The sequence below is a fragment of the Caloenas nicobarica genome, chromosome 28 (assembly GCF_036013445.1).
Source record: "Caloenas nicobarica isolate bCalNic1 chromosome 28, bCalNic1.hap1, whole genome shotgun sequence".
In the NCBI taxonomy this organism is placed as follows: Eukaryota; Metazoa; Chordata; class Aves; order Columbiformes; family Columbidae; genus Caloenas; species Caloenas nicobarica.
In genome coordinates this window covers 5,004,980-5,018,256 of record NC_088272.1, presented here as the reverse complement: position 1 = coordinate 5,018,256, position 13,277 = coordinate 5,004,980, and positions in this window count along the sequence as shown.

Here is a 13,277-nt window from a genome sequence, read left to right as displayed (position 1 = left end):
CCAGCTCAGGATTGGAGCTTCCATCCCTGAAGGTATTTAAAAGATGTGTAGACATGGCGCTTAGGGATATGGTGTAATGGGTGGACTTGGCAGTGTCGTATTTATGATTGGACTTTATGACCTTAAGGGTCTTTTCCAACCTAATTTATGATTTGAGCTAAAACCATTTCAATTCCCATCACCTCCAGCTTCCCCTGAGGTCGACTGCTGTGTGGCACCACTCACCTGGCTCTCCAAGCAGGTTGGACACTGGTTTGGTGCCTGCATTGGGAGTTTTCCCCTTTCTGGGGTAAAAGATCTTCGATGAGAGACAGTTGTAGAGATCTGAGTTGCAGAGATTTCAAGCAGTCCTTTCAAAATCTGAGCAGGCTCAGTTTTGGAGCCAGCGAAAAATAGAGACAATCTCAAGGATGTTTTTGAAAAGTGGTACAATCACTAATAAGAATAACAGGGAATTCCTTATTCCTGATGATGATGATGATGATGATGAACTAAAGTTTTTTAACTTCATTCCCAACAGTCGTTCTTGCTTCTCAAAACAGCTGCTATGTCTCAGTAGCTGACCTCTTGCATGGAGTTCTTTTTAAGAGCTTTTCCTCTCACTTCTACCATTTTTATCATTTAGAAAGTATTTCTTTGGACAGAATTGCCCTGAAATCACCCCTTTCATACTTTTCCCCCTTTTTTTCTGGTGTGAGTGGAGGTGATACAGGGCAGATTACTTCTTTTTTAGGCAAAGAAGGCCAAGGAACAGATCTCAGGTCAGTGCAAAGGCAGAAAGGAAGCCAGAATGTTTATGTGGTGTGCACTGACACACACCGTCACCTGCATTTCCAGTCTCTGAAGTTCCAACAGTGCAGCAGAGACTGGAGTTCTGAGCTCCCTTCATCTGCCCTTCGTGACACATGTAAAATGAAACTACCCCAGCCAAAGAGTTGGTTTTGATTCTCTTCACAGCCTGAAGCACCACATGGGTCAGGAGACAAGCCAGGATACCCAACGAGGACTCGCATGCTCTGCACTTAAAGTTCAGGTGTTCCCGAGAATCTCAGCAGACAAGTTGTGCCGATTCCTGGGTGCAATGAGCTGGTCAAGAGCCTCGTCTCCATTTCTGTAACGATGGCTTTGCTGCCTGGCTGGTGTGCAGACTCTGTACATGGATGCTGACACCTGTTGAGCAACCTGCTCGGAAAGGATGAACAAGGTGGGCATGAGGACAGCAGAACAGAACAACCTGGGTGGGGGCAAATGAAAAGGGATGCACAAGATGTGGTCAGGGCTGTTTGGGGGCACTTGTAAAGCAGCCCTGCACCTCATGTGAATTATTCCTGTGGTCAGAGAGAACCTGAGAGCTGTCCCTAAATTGAAAACATGAAGGGGATGAAAGGACAGCATCATTCAGGCTGGATGAGACCTCGGAAGGTGTCTTGACCAACCTCCTGCTCAAAGCAGGGTCAGACCAGATTACTCAGTGCTTTATCCAAACACATCTTGGACACTTTCTGGGACAGAGTGGATGTGCACCCCTGGGAAACAGCTTCCAGTGCTTGACTGTCCTCATGACTGGAAAGTTTTTCCCTTTCTATAGCACCTTTCCAAGCCCGACCATCCAGATTGGTTTTTACCCATCTACTTACACACTGACACAGATCATAATATCCTACCTTGGACACAAGAATATTGTGGGGGATGATGCTGAATGCCTTGCTGACTGCCAGGTAACAGACCACTGCTCTCCCCACATCCAGCAACCCTGTCCTTTCCTCACAGAGAGCAAAGAGGATGGACAGACACAACCTGCCCTGGGTAAACCCTGTCACCTTCAGACACCCAGAACTGGGGTCCCAGTGAACATGCTCTGGGGCACAGCCCTCAGTTCCCCTGCTCACCCATTGGCCATTTTTGAAAAGTGCACCCAATGTGTGAGAGCTGCCAGTGGTCAGGGAGTCCCCCCAGTCTCCATGAGCTTTCCAAGAAGGTGGAGAGTGGCCTCACTGTGACATGGTCCTGCTGTCTCAGCTCCTGGGATGCTGCCCCTCCTGTCCCATAGACTGGAAAGGATTGTGTTAGTTCCAGGGACCCCTGACTTGATCCCCATCCACTGCTGGTTGTTCTGCCTCCAGTGACAGAGGCCTGGGAGAGCTTGCTGGTGAAGATGGAGGACCAGAGACACAGAGAATATCACTTCTTTCCCTTATTAAATTCATCAGTAACTACAAGTTGTTTGTTTCTCCTTTAACGGTTCCTACAGGAGTAACAGCTCATTATAGGGCTCTTGAATTGACTTACAGATCTAGACTGAGTTTTGATCTGGACTGTTGCTGTGCTTGGAGGCTGCTGTCCTTGCAGACCAGATGAACTAACTTCTGCCACCCTGCCTTGGCAGTTTATTCCATCCGTGTCACAGGTCTGTCTGCAACGCTGACAGCTCCAGCTCAGCCAGTCAGGTCCCTGGCTGAGGACATTGCCTCACATCTGGGCTGAACCACCCCAGCTGTGGCTCCAGGAAACCTCTGAGTTGCCCCGTGGAAACCTGGTACCAAGTGTCCAAGATCCCATGTGTGCAAAGGCTTTGCTTCAGAGCACAGACGTGACGTGGCCAAAAGATTGCTGGATATCTCTCTAGACCTATGAGTATAAAACCAAAATATAATGCCTAAATTCATTCTGGTGAACATATTCCTCCTCCAGTTTTTAGAAATTAGATCCTTTCCTGTAACGTTCTTTTTGTCCTGCCTAATGATGAGAGAAGAAAAGATGATCCTCATACCAATTTACTTTTTAATACAAAGAACACAATGCTGGCAAGAAGTGTCACTGCTGAAGAGAGAGAATCAACATCACTGATTACTTGAGGTTGTTTCAAAGGATGTGCCCCTGGAGCCCCAGGGACAGCTTGAGGGAGCCCAGAGGGGACAGAGGAAGGGACATCATGGGCTGCTCCTGTGCTGCTGAGCTGGGCTGGGCTCCTGGGACACAGGGAGCTCATGGCAAGCGGCAGCGCTGCAGAGAGACAGCTCTGCCCAGGAGCAGCTCCTCTGCAAAGCGCAGCAGGGCTGGGGGCTCTGCCTGGGGATCTCAGGGAGACGAGCAAGGCAGAGAGAGATTAAAGGTGGTCAGGATGGGGAGGATGACTGAGAGCTCACTGGAGGAGAAATCTTTGCAGCCCTTGACCCGGTAAGTCTCTGGGTGCAGGGCAATGCAGCTGTAGCTCTGGGAGGCATCTCCTCAAGTTAGCACAGGCACAGCTTGAGGGATCTGTGAGGAGGAGGCTCTTGGCAGGCAATTTTGAACAGCTGTGAAGGTGGGTGAGCACCCAGGGGTGCCCAGGGCTGTCCTGCAGAGCAGGGTCCCTGCACCCCACGGCTGTGCCGGGGCAGGGACTCTGCCGCCTGCCAGGGTCAGCGCTCAGCCTGCCCGGGGAGATCCCCATGGTGCTGTGGGGAGAAGCTGTGCGGGGAAGGAGTGACCCCTATCAGGGCAGGAAAGGTGCTTCTGCTGTTAAGGGGGTGCTGTGTGGATCAGAGCTGCTCACAGCTCCAGATCACCCCCAGGATTTTTCCAAGTGGATGCCTCAAGCAGAAGATCAATGCAAGGATTACCAGAGAGATAGGGAGCTTTCCTGAGCCTGCCTTTTCATTTTCAAATCCCGAGGGTTGGGGGGTGCAGGAAAGGATAAAATGAAAATGAGTTCACATGCTTAAACAAGTCGATACTCTTGAACTGCAACTCCAATTAATCATTACATGTTCCAGAATCCTCATTAACATTCCTTCAGCTGCTGCTCTGCCTGTGCACAGCACCAGCATCACATTGGCTATACCTGTCAGCCTTAGTCTGACCTGTCCTTTTCCCCAGTCTGCAAACAGGAAGATGCCCCCAGGCAGTGCCCTGTGAACAGGCAAGATCTGTAGGGCCAGGGTGAGGGCACAGAGGGTGGGATGGTCTGTGAGCACTGACAGGGAAAAGACATGGACAGGGAAACTGTTCCCAGGGGGAGAATGTCCAGGCAGCAGGGAAATGATCAGAAATGAGAGGAAACTAAACCCGCAATTGTTCTGGGAGGGAAAGCAGAAAAAACTCCGTATGACCTCTGCAGTGCAGATCCCTCCTGTGAGCAGCCCCCTCACCTCCTCTCCCACCCAGCAAAGCCTCTGCCCTCAGGGCCGGGGGCTCCAAGGCATGAAGCAGCTCCTGTGCAGCCAGAGCTCCAGTTCCCTCTGCAGAGCACAGGGGCTGAGAGCAGCTGCCCGGCAATGCTGGTGTGTGGGAGGTGGCTGCACAGCTGGGGAAGGGTGATGCTGTCTGAGTGCCCGGCTGCCTCTGCCCTGGCCTCTCTCACACCCACCCTCACCGCAGTTTCCTTCTTGCTCCACTGCTCTGGGTCACTGTTGGTGTGATCTGGTTCTTGCTGTCAGGCTCTCTGGGGATGGGAGTTTCAGCTGCAGAGTCACAGCCTGATCTTGTGGGTCCTTTCCTGCAGGTGTGTCCATGGGAACACGTGTCCCAGCTTTGCTCTGCCCTGTGGGGCTGTGGGCAATGCAGTGTGTGGGGCTGGGGAATGAGCTGAGTCTCCCTGAATCAAATGCCATCATTAGGACACTTGGATATCTCCTGGGGGTTTCCATAGATGCTCTGAACTATCCTTCAGGATGCAAACCGGTCCTACAGCATCTGTGTGGTATCTGAAGGCTCCAAGGAGAAGCTGTGACAGACAAAATGCTGTTTGGTTTGTGAAATGAGCCGTGTGTATCCTGAGCTAAATAGGCTGAGACCTTAGGAGAGGGTGAGACGTGTCATGGTCTGAGGTGGATCCCTCTGCTCTCAGCAGTGCCTGGTGGCTTTTCAGGGTAACATGAAAGCAGTGTGATCAGCCTCCATCTCAGAAAGGTGCCAGCCCAGGGCAGCTGGAGCAAGACAGAGGGACAGAGCAGCTGCCCTCACTCTGCACTGACCCACAGGCATCCTCTGGTCTCGCAGGACTCGCTCTGTTCTCCCTGAGTGCAGCAGAAATGCTGAGGGTTTCTGACACCCAACAACACTTCCCAGAGTGGGAGGGGAGAAGGAGCTGTAGAAGCGCCAAACCTCTCAAACTCAGTTTCTCAGCCCTGCGAGTACAAATGCTGACAGTCCCTTCTGCAGCAGGAGCGGTTCCATCTGACAAAGCTGAACCCCAGGACTGGCCCCTGCCCCACCCATCACACAGGGTCAGGCTGACTCCTCAAGAGCCCGTGGGCAGAGACCCTGCTCTTCATTGCACACTTGTCACGCACCGACGAGGGCTCCAGCCAGGACGTTCTCCTGGAAAAAGAAAAGGGCCTCTTTGTGGGAGGGTCTGTGGGAAATGGCTTTGGTTTTGCTCAGAGAAGTCTCCCCTAAATTGTCACTATGTTTTCCTCCTATGACAGTGCCCATGCTTAGATACAGCAAATGTCCAACAGCAGCTCCATCACCCAGTTCCTCCTCCTGGCATTCACAGACACACGGGAGCTGCAGCTCTTGCACTTCTGGCTCTTCCTGGGCATCTACCTGGCTGCCCTCCTGGGCAACGGCCTCATCATCACCACCATAGCCTGTGACCAGCACCTCCACACCCCCATGTACTTCTTCCTGCTCAACCTCTCCCTCCTCGACCTGGGCTCCATCTCCATCACTGTCCCCAAATCCATGGCCAACTCTCTGTGGGATACCGGGGTCATTTCCTTTGCAGGTTGTGCTGCCCAGGTCTTCTTTGTATGTTTCTTAATTGGTGCAGAGTATTCTCTTCTCACCATCATGTCCTACGACCGCTACGTTGCCATCTGCAAACCCCTGCACTACGGGACCCTCCTGGGCAGCAGAGCTTGTGTCCACATGGCAGCAGCTGCCTGGGCCACTGGGTTTCTCGATGCTCTGCTGCACACGGCCAATACATTTTCACTGCCACTGTGCAAGGGCAATGCCCTGGACCAGTTCTTCTGTGAAATCCCCCAGATCCTCAAGCTCTCCTGCTCAGATGCCTACCTCAGGGAAGCTGGGCTCCTTGTGGTTAGTGTCTGTTTAGGATTTGGGTGTTTTGTGTTCATCGTGCTGTCCTATGTGCAGACCTTGAGGGCCGTGCTGAGGATCCCCTCTGAGCAGGGACGGCACAAAGCCTTTTCCACGTGCCTCCCTCACCTGGCCGTGGTCTCCCTGTTTGTCAGCACCATCATGTTTGCCCACCTGAAGCCCCCCTCCATCTCCTCCCCATCCCTGGACCTGGTGGTGTCTGTTCTGTACTCAGTGGTGCCTCCAGCAGTGAACCCCCTCATCTACAGCATGAGGAACCAGGAGCTCAAGGATGCCCTGTGGAAACTCATATCTGAGTGTTTTATGAAGCAATAAACTGTCCATCTCCTTCTACATAGCAGTTTTAATGTCATTAGTTACAGGCCCACCCTCTCATCTCTATTTTCTGTTGTTATTGATGGTTTTTTTTGTTGTGATAACATTGTCATCCCCTTTCTAAATCACTTTCTGCTTTTCTTTTATAACCACTGGTTGTGTAAATGAGGAGCCATGATCTGTGTGTATTTAAACAAAATAAAGGGTCCTGTAGTGACTTGTTTTTCATTATATCCTTCCTGCAAGGCCTGTTTGGAGCTGCAGGGACAGCTCTTGTGTGCATGGGAGGAGGGGAAAAGAGTCCAGCCTGGCAGCCCTGCCAGGGAGCACCAGCGCTTGGCCTTCCAGAGCTGTTCTCGTTCCACTCCCACACTCTCCTTCTCATCCCTTGTGTTGGTGCAAGGCCTGAGTGCTCTGGCAGCCTGGTCACCGTCCTGCTGTGTGTGAGTCCTGTGAGCGCAGGCAGGGACAGGCCATGGGCACTGCTGTGACAGAGCTGGCCTCAGAACGGCCTTTCCAGAAAGAAAGGTGATCTCCTACGGTCAGGGCCAGAAGGTTTAGCTCTTCTTCCAAGCTTCTCTGCAGAACATGCTGAAGTGACATGCAGATGCAAACACCAGTGTACAGCTGCACAGTGTGTGTGTGCAGGGCTGGGCACACAGCAGTGTCCTCTCACAGCCAGGCCTCCTGCCAGAGACCTGCAGGACCAGCAGAGCAGGGGCTGGGCTGTGCCCCTGTGCACTGGACACCCCATGGAAGCTGCCCCAGGACATCGTCATGGAGTGGCCCCTCACAACCACCTTTTCCAGCCTCTCACCACAGCTCAGAGTTCTTTGTCCCTCCATGGAATTACACTGAATGAGTATTTCAGCTGTTCATGTTTGCATTGTACAGATGAGATGTGAGCATGCACATCATGTACGAGAGGTGACATGAACCCGAGTCAGCACAAACACCATCAGCTATTCCTTGGGGTTCCGTGAAGGCCTGTGAGACAGACAGTTTATTGAGGTCACATCATGTTGGGACTAATATCCCATAGGAAACCACCAGAATGCAGCACTGTGATGTGCTTCCTTGTACCAATGTCCGTTCCTAATGATGAGGGACATCAAAGATGAACGCAGAACATGGAGACACACCATGGGGCTGAGGTGCCTCCCATCCTTTGGGAACAGGAACAGGAGCACAGATAGGCACTGTGACTCCTGCTTCTGCGTGTAAAAGGAAAAGTGTCCAACCCTGAATATCTCAATGTGTTTTATGAGTCCACGAGGCCAGCTCAGATGTGGACACCTGACAGAACCTGACATTTCTGTGTGTGACTCCAGGGACAAACCCCAGTGGCCTGGTGAGATTCATCTCAGCTCCCTTGGACAGGCTCATCTCAAGTGTCCCTATTTGCTACATCACCTTTGCCATCTCCATCACATGCTGTTCTACACAGTCCTACACCTGCCCCTCTTTCCCTGTGGGAACTTCTGGATTGTGGTCTCAAAAGTGACAGAGTAACCAGAGAGGTTCAGAGGTCCCTCAGAAAGGCAGACGTCAAACCCATCTTCAAGAATGGCAGGAAGGAGAACTGGGAGAATTACAGGCTGCTCAGCCTACGTCTGTCCCTGGGAGGAGGACGGGTCACATTCTCCTGCACCATCAGTTGTAGGACAAGGAAGGGATTGCTGAACCCAAAGTGGCAGGGGAAAGAAAGGCCTGTTGTGTACATGGAGCTTTGCAAGGCTCCAGACATGGTCTCCTGTGGTGGCCTTAGAGAAGATTGGTGAGATCTGGGATGAAGATGTGGATGTTATGATGGGTGGGAAGGTGGCTGGATGACCAAACCCAAATATCATCAGTGGTACAAAGTCCTGTATTTAGCCAGTTTCTAGCGGCATCCCTCAGTGATGAGTACTTGGGCCAACTCTGTTGAACGTCTTTATTCTCCCCGTGCATCATGTCACGGAGCACATTTTCAGCTCCTTTGTGGATGATGCAAAGCTGGGCCTAGAACAACCTCACCTGGTTGGCCCTGCCTTGAGCAGGAGAGTCAGACAAGATGATGTTCAGGGCTCTCTTCAAACCTGAGTTATTCTATGATTCAACGAACCTTTACCTTGGAGAGGTGTTTGAAGACAGAATAAGTAGTCCTTACCAGTTGAAAGAATGAATCCTGCCTGCAATTGCTAACCTAAACTATCTAAATCCTCTCAGTTTTGGTCAGTCTGCTCCTCTAACAAAGGTAAAAGTGACTTTTAAAACACCTAATCAGAACCTGCAAAGAACACTGTCCTTGCAGTGCAGACACTCTGGAGCCCGCACTATTAGTTGAGTCTTGTTTTAACATCTATCACAAGACTGTTACATAAAGTGTCCTTTAGCTGAACTTTTCTTGTTATACACTCATTATAATAGAAAAATACACATCGCTAGGATGGGAGACCCAGGCTCAGCCCGGGTCCCTTCCTCAATAAGTCTACGTAGTGGTAAAACGACTCTGTAACCAATATGCCATTGTGTAATCACTTGGCTCTTTAGGACTGCATGAGGGTCTGAATGTAGAGATAAGATTTTGTATGTAATGGCTATTCCATCTCTGTCCGATGTGCTGGTTTCATTCCAGCATCCAGACTTGCACAACTCTGTAATAAACAATATCTCATCTCTGGGTGTGGGATTGGCTTTGCACTTTGGGTAGCAAATTCGCAATTAGCAACCAGGAAGAAGGAAAAAAAAAAATAGAAGAGGCAGGAAAGGACATAGAAAAGGTGTCAACATTTCACAGTCCTGTAAAGAATGCTTCTCCACTCAGATCTTTAGTAGGAAATAGATTTGATCAATTTGATAACACAAGCATACTTTTATCTAGTCAGGTTGTGGCCCATAAGGAGGGTGATGGATGGGTATGGGATTATGAGATCACTTGTGTCTAGGAAACTCATAACTGAGTTCAGAGACTTTGGCTGTGAAGGGGAGAGTGAGGTCAGTTCTGTCTCTGGAGGTGACAGCCCAGTAGTAGGAACAGAGCGGGGAAGGTATCTCTGCCTACGTACCCACAGGCCCTACCCAGGAAGAGGCCTTGGAGACATGTTGTCATGTCCATTCTGCCTGAGAACATGACGGGTCAGCAGCAGGAACATGGTCGTGTCTATCAGAGAAGCTGAAAGGTCAGCAGCACTCATGGGATTTAGAAGATCATGGTGAGGTGACTTCTCTCTGGCCAAGTAAAAGACCACAAGAAGCCTAACAGGTTGGGTTCCCTGCATGAAGGGCAGTTTCTGAGATGGTCGAGCTTTCCTTGATAGAGCAAAAAAGCAGGAGAGAGAAAAAAATAATCATAAAATGCAACTTGAAAGGTGAGGACAGGATACCAGGAGGAAGAAATGTCACTGGAAGGGCAGGGCTGTGGTGCAAGAGGTCACCCAGAGGGAGCTGGATCAGCCCATGGTTTGTGCTCCAAAGAACAGGCAGGGAGGGTGCAGACACATCAGTGAAGGGACAGAAATGCTGGGGTGAGAGCAGGTGGGGAAGCAGATGGGTGTCTGCAGCCTGCAGGGAAAGAGGGGCAGGTGTAGGACCGTGCAGAACAGCCTGTGATGGAGATGGCAAAGGGCGCTGGTGAGGCTGGAAGGGACCAAGAGAACCCAGGTCTCTGTCCCCTTGGCCATGGCAGTTGTCTCTACCACTGAGGCCTGGGAGAAGACATGTTGTCCTCACGGCACTGGGGCCTCGTTGCCTCCTTGCAGCCCCATGGGGAAGCTGGAAGGTGCTGTACCAGTGTTGTCCTTCCCTCGGCCTTGCACACCCACATCCCACGGTCCCAGGAAGAGCCCTGAGCCGTGTGTGAGGGACAGGATCCCCCTTCCCATTGCCTGGGGCTCATGGCTTCTCCTTTCTGCTTCAGAAAGCAAGCCAAGCAAACTCCCCCTGAGAGTTACATCACTTTTCTTTACATCAGATTCTCCACTGAAGTTTGCACCTGGTTGTTACAACTTTTCTGCAGTTGTCATACATGACGCCCATCTACAGGAAGGGCCGGAAGGAGGATCTGGGGACCTACAGATCTGTCAGTCTGACCTCCGTGCTGGGGAAGGTCGTGGAGCAGATGATCTTGGCTAACATCACACAGCACTTACAAGAGAACCATGTAATCAGGCCCAGTCAAAATGGGTTTGTGAAAGGCAGGTCCTGTTTGACCAACCTGATTTCCTACTACAACAAGGTGACCCAACTAGTAGAGGAGGGAAAGACTGTGGATGTTGTGCACTTAGACTTCAGCAAAGCCTTTGACACCGTATCCCACAGCATCTCCTGGAGAAGCTGCAGCTCATGGCCTGGATGGTGTATCTGTGATGAATAAAGAACTGGCTGGAGGGCCGGGCCCAAAGAGTTGTGGTGAATGGAGCCAAACCCAGTTGTCTAGTCACAAGTGGTGTCCCCGGGGCTCAGTATTGGGGCCAGTTCTGTTTAATGTCTTTATCAATTATCTGGATGAGGGGATTGAGTGCACCCTTAGTAAGTTTGCAGATGACACCAAGGAAGGCCACACAGAGGGATCTGGACTGGCTGGATCATTGGGCTGAGGCCAGTTGTCTGAGGTTTAACCAGACCAAGTGCCAGGTCCTGTACTTGGGTCACAACAACCCCAGGCAGCGCTACAGGCTCGGGGAAGAGTGGCTGGAAAGCTGCGTGGCAGAGTGACATGGGGGTGTTGACTGACAGCAACTGAACATGAGCCAGCATGTGCCCAGGTGGCTAAAAAGGCCACCAACAGCATCATGGCTTGTATCAGGAATAGTGTGGCCAGCAGGACTAGAGAAGTGATTGTGCCACTGTACTTGGAACCGGTGAGGCAGCACCTTGAATCCTGTGTTCTGTTTTGGGCCTCTCGTCATAAGAAGGATATTGAAATACCAGACAGAGTGCAGAGGAGGCAACGAATCTGGTGAGGGGCTGGAGCACAAGTGTGGTGGGAGTGGCTGAAGGAGCTGGGGCTGTTCAGCCTGGAGAACAGGAGGCTGAGGGGAGACCTCGCTGTCTGCAACTGCCCGAAAGGAGGTTGGAGCATGGAGGATGTTGGTCTCTTCTCCCAAGTAACAAGTGATAGGACAAGAGAAAATGACGCCAAGTTGTGCCAGGGAAGGTTCAGATTGGATATTAGGAAAAAATTCTTCCTGGAAAGGGTTGTTGGGCATTGGAACAAGCTACCTAGGGCAGTGTGGAGTCGCTATCCCTAGAAGGGTTTAAAAGGCATTTAGACGAGCTTCTTAGGGACATGATTTAGTGCTAGAGTTAGGTTATGGTTGGACTCAATGATCCTGAGGGTCTCTTCCAACTGAAATGATTCTATGATTCTATGATATAACTAGAAAACTCTTCTATCACTTCTTCTCAGTGCTCTTTACATACCTGCCTCTTTACCTACAGTCCCGAAACTTATCTAATTAAGTGCACAAGTCTTGAATACTAGTTGCAAATGACAAAAGTGACATGGCTCTATCAGTCTTGTCTGATACCTGCCAGTCCCAGGCAAACACCTCAGGTACACGGGGGCCTCTCGAGATTTGCCCTGGGTGCTTATAGTGAGACCATGGAGCTCAGCCCGAAAACCTGAGAACACCCCTCAAAACTGAAAAACCAAACCAAACCACCACCATGCTCACATCTCCCCTCAGTGCACACCTGGACTTCTGATCTAGTCATCTGGTGTCCTTCCATGGGGGTAGAGCAAGCTCTCTGAGCCCTGGTGAGAGGACAATGATCAAAATGGTGTGGTGGCTGCAAGAGGCAACAGCCCCAAGCTGGCACCCGGCAGCACGACAGACTGTTTCCATGTCTCTCTTGCACACACACTGTGTCCTGCTCTTCTCCTGGGACATCCCATCTCCCCACAAAGCCTTTCCCTAGGGAGAGCACACCTGCACTGGCCTGGCTGCCATTCCTGCACCCTGTCCCCACGCTCCCCACAGCCCCCGAGCTGGGGGTTTTGCTCTGTAGATCAAGTGGGCTGTGGTGCCCGGGCTGTGGTGACTCTGCGGGGCCGTACTGGCCAGACTGGGAGGCAGCCCCAGCTGATGGTGGTCACTGCCACTGCCCGTGTCCTACACAAACTCTTGGGTGGCCACGGAGGGTGCTCAGAGGGACCCTGCCTTATTCACCATGTGCGTGGGTGCTGGCCACCAGCAAGCAACTGCTGAACAACCAGCCTGAAGTCCCTCGAAAGCCACACTGGGACCCTGATCCCATCACACTGAGCCCACAGAGAAACAAGCCAAACAATGAGCCCCTTGAGAGTCTGTTCCTTAGGAATGTTCTTTAAAACAACTCTGGAAGAAGATCTAAACCTTCAGGCACTGTGCTAAGGAGATCCCCTTGCTGCTGGAGATGCTGTTCCGAGGCCAGCTCTGTCACACAAGTGCCCAGTGCCTGTCCTGGTCACAGGACCGACACACAGGTCGACTGTGACCAAGCCCTGGGAGCCCTCAGGCCTTGCAGCAGCACAAGGGCTGAGAAGGAGAGTGGGGAAGTGGAAAGAGAAGGACTCTGGGAAGAACAAGGCTGGTGCTCCCTGGCAGAGCTGCTCTGCTGGGACCGTTTCCTCCATCTTTGCCGACAGACACCTTGTATTGACCTTCACAAAGGTTGCAGAGGAAAGATCTCAGACAAACTGTTCACTGCAGGGTCATTTATTTTGTTTAAATACACAGAGAGCACAACTTCTCATTTACAAGGTCTTTCACTTGAACTATAAAGGTGGACAGAAAATTAGAAGTGGGATGAATAATAACATTTCTTTGTGGGCAGTATTATCATAGTTAAAAAAGCAAAACCAAACAAGCCTTCCCCTAACTCCAAAAAATCATCTACAACGACGAAATATAAAAAAGACAGGTTGGACCTGTCATGAGTTATGTCATGAG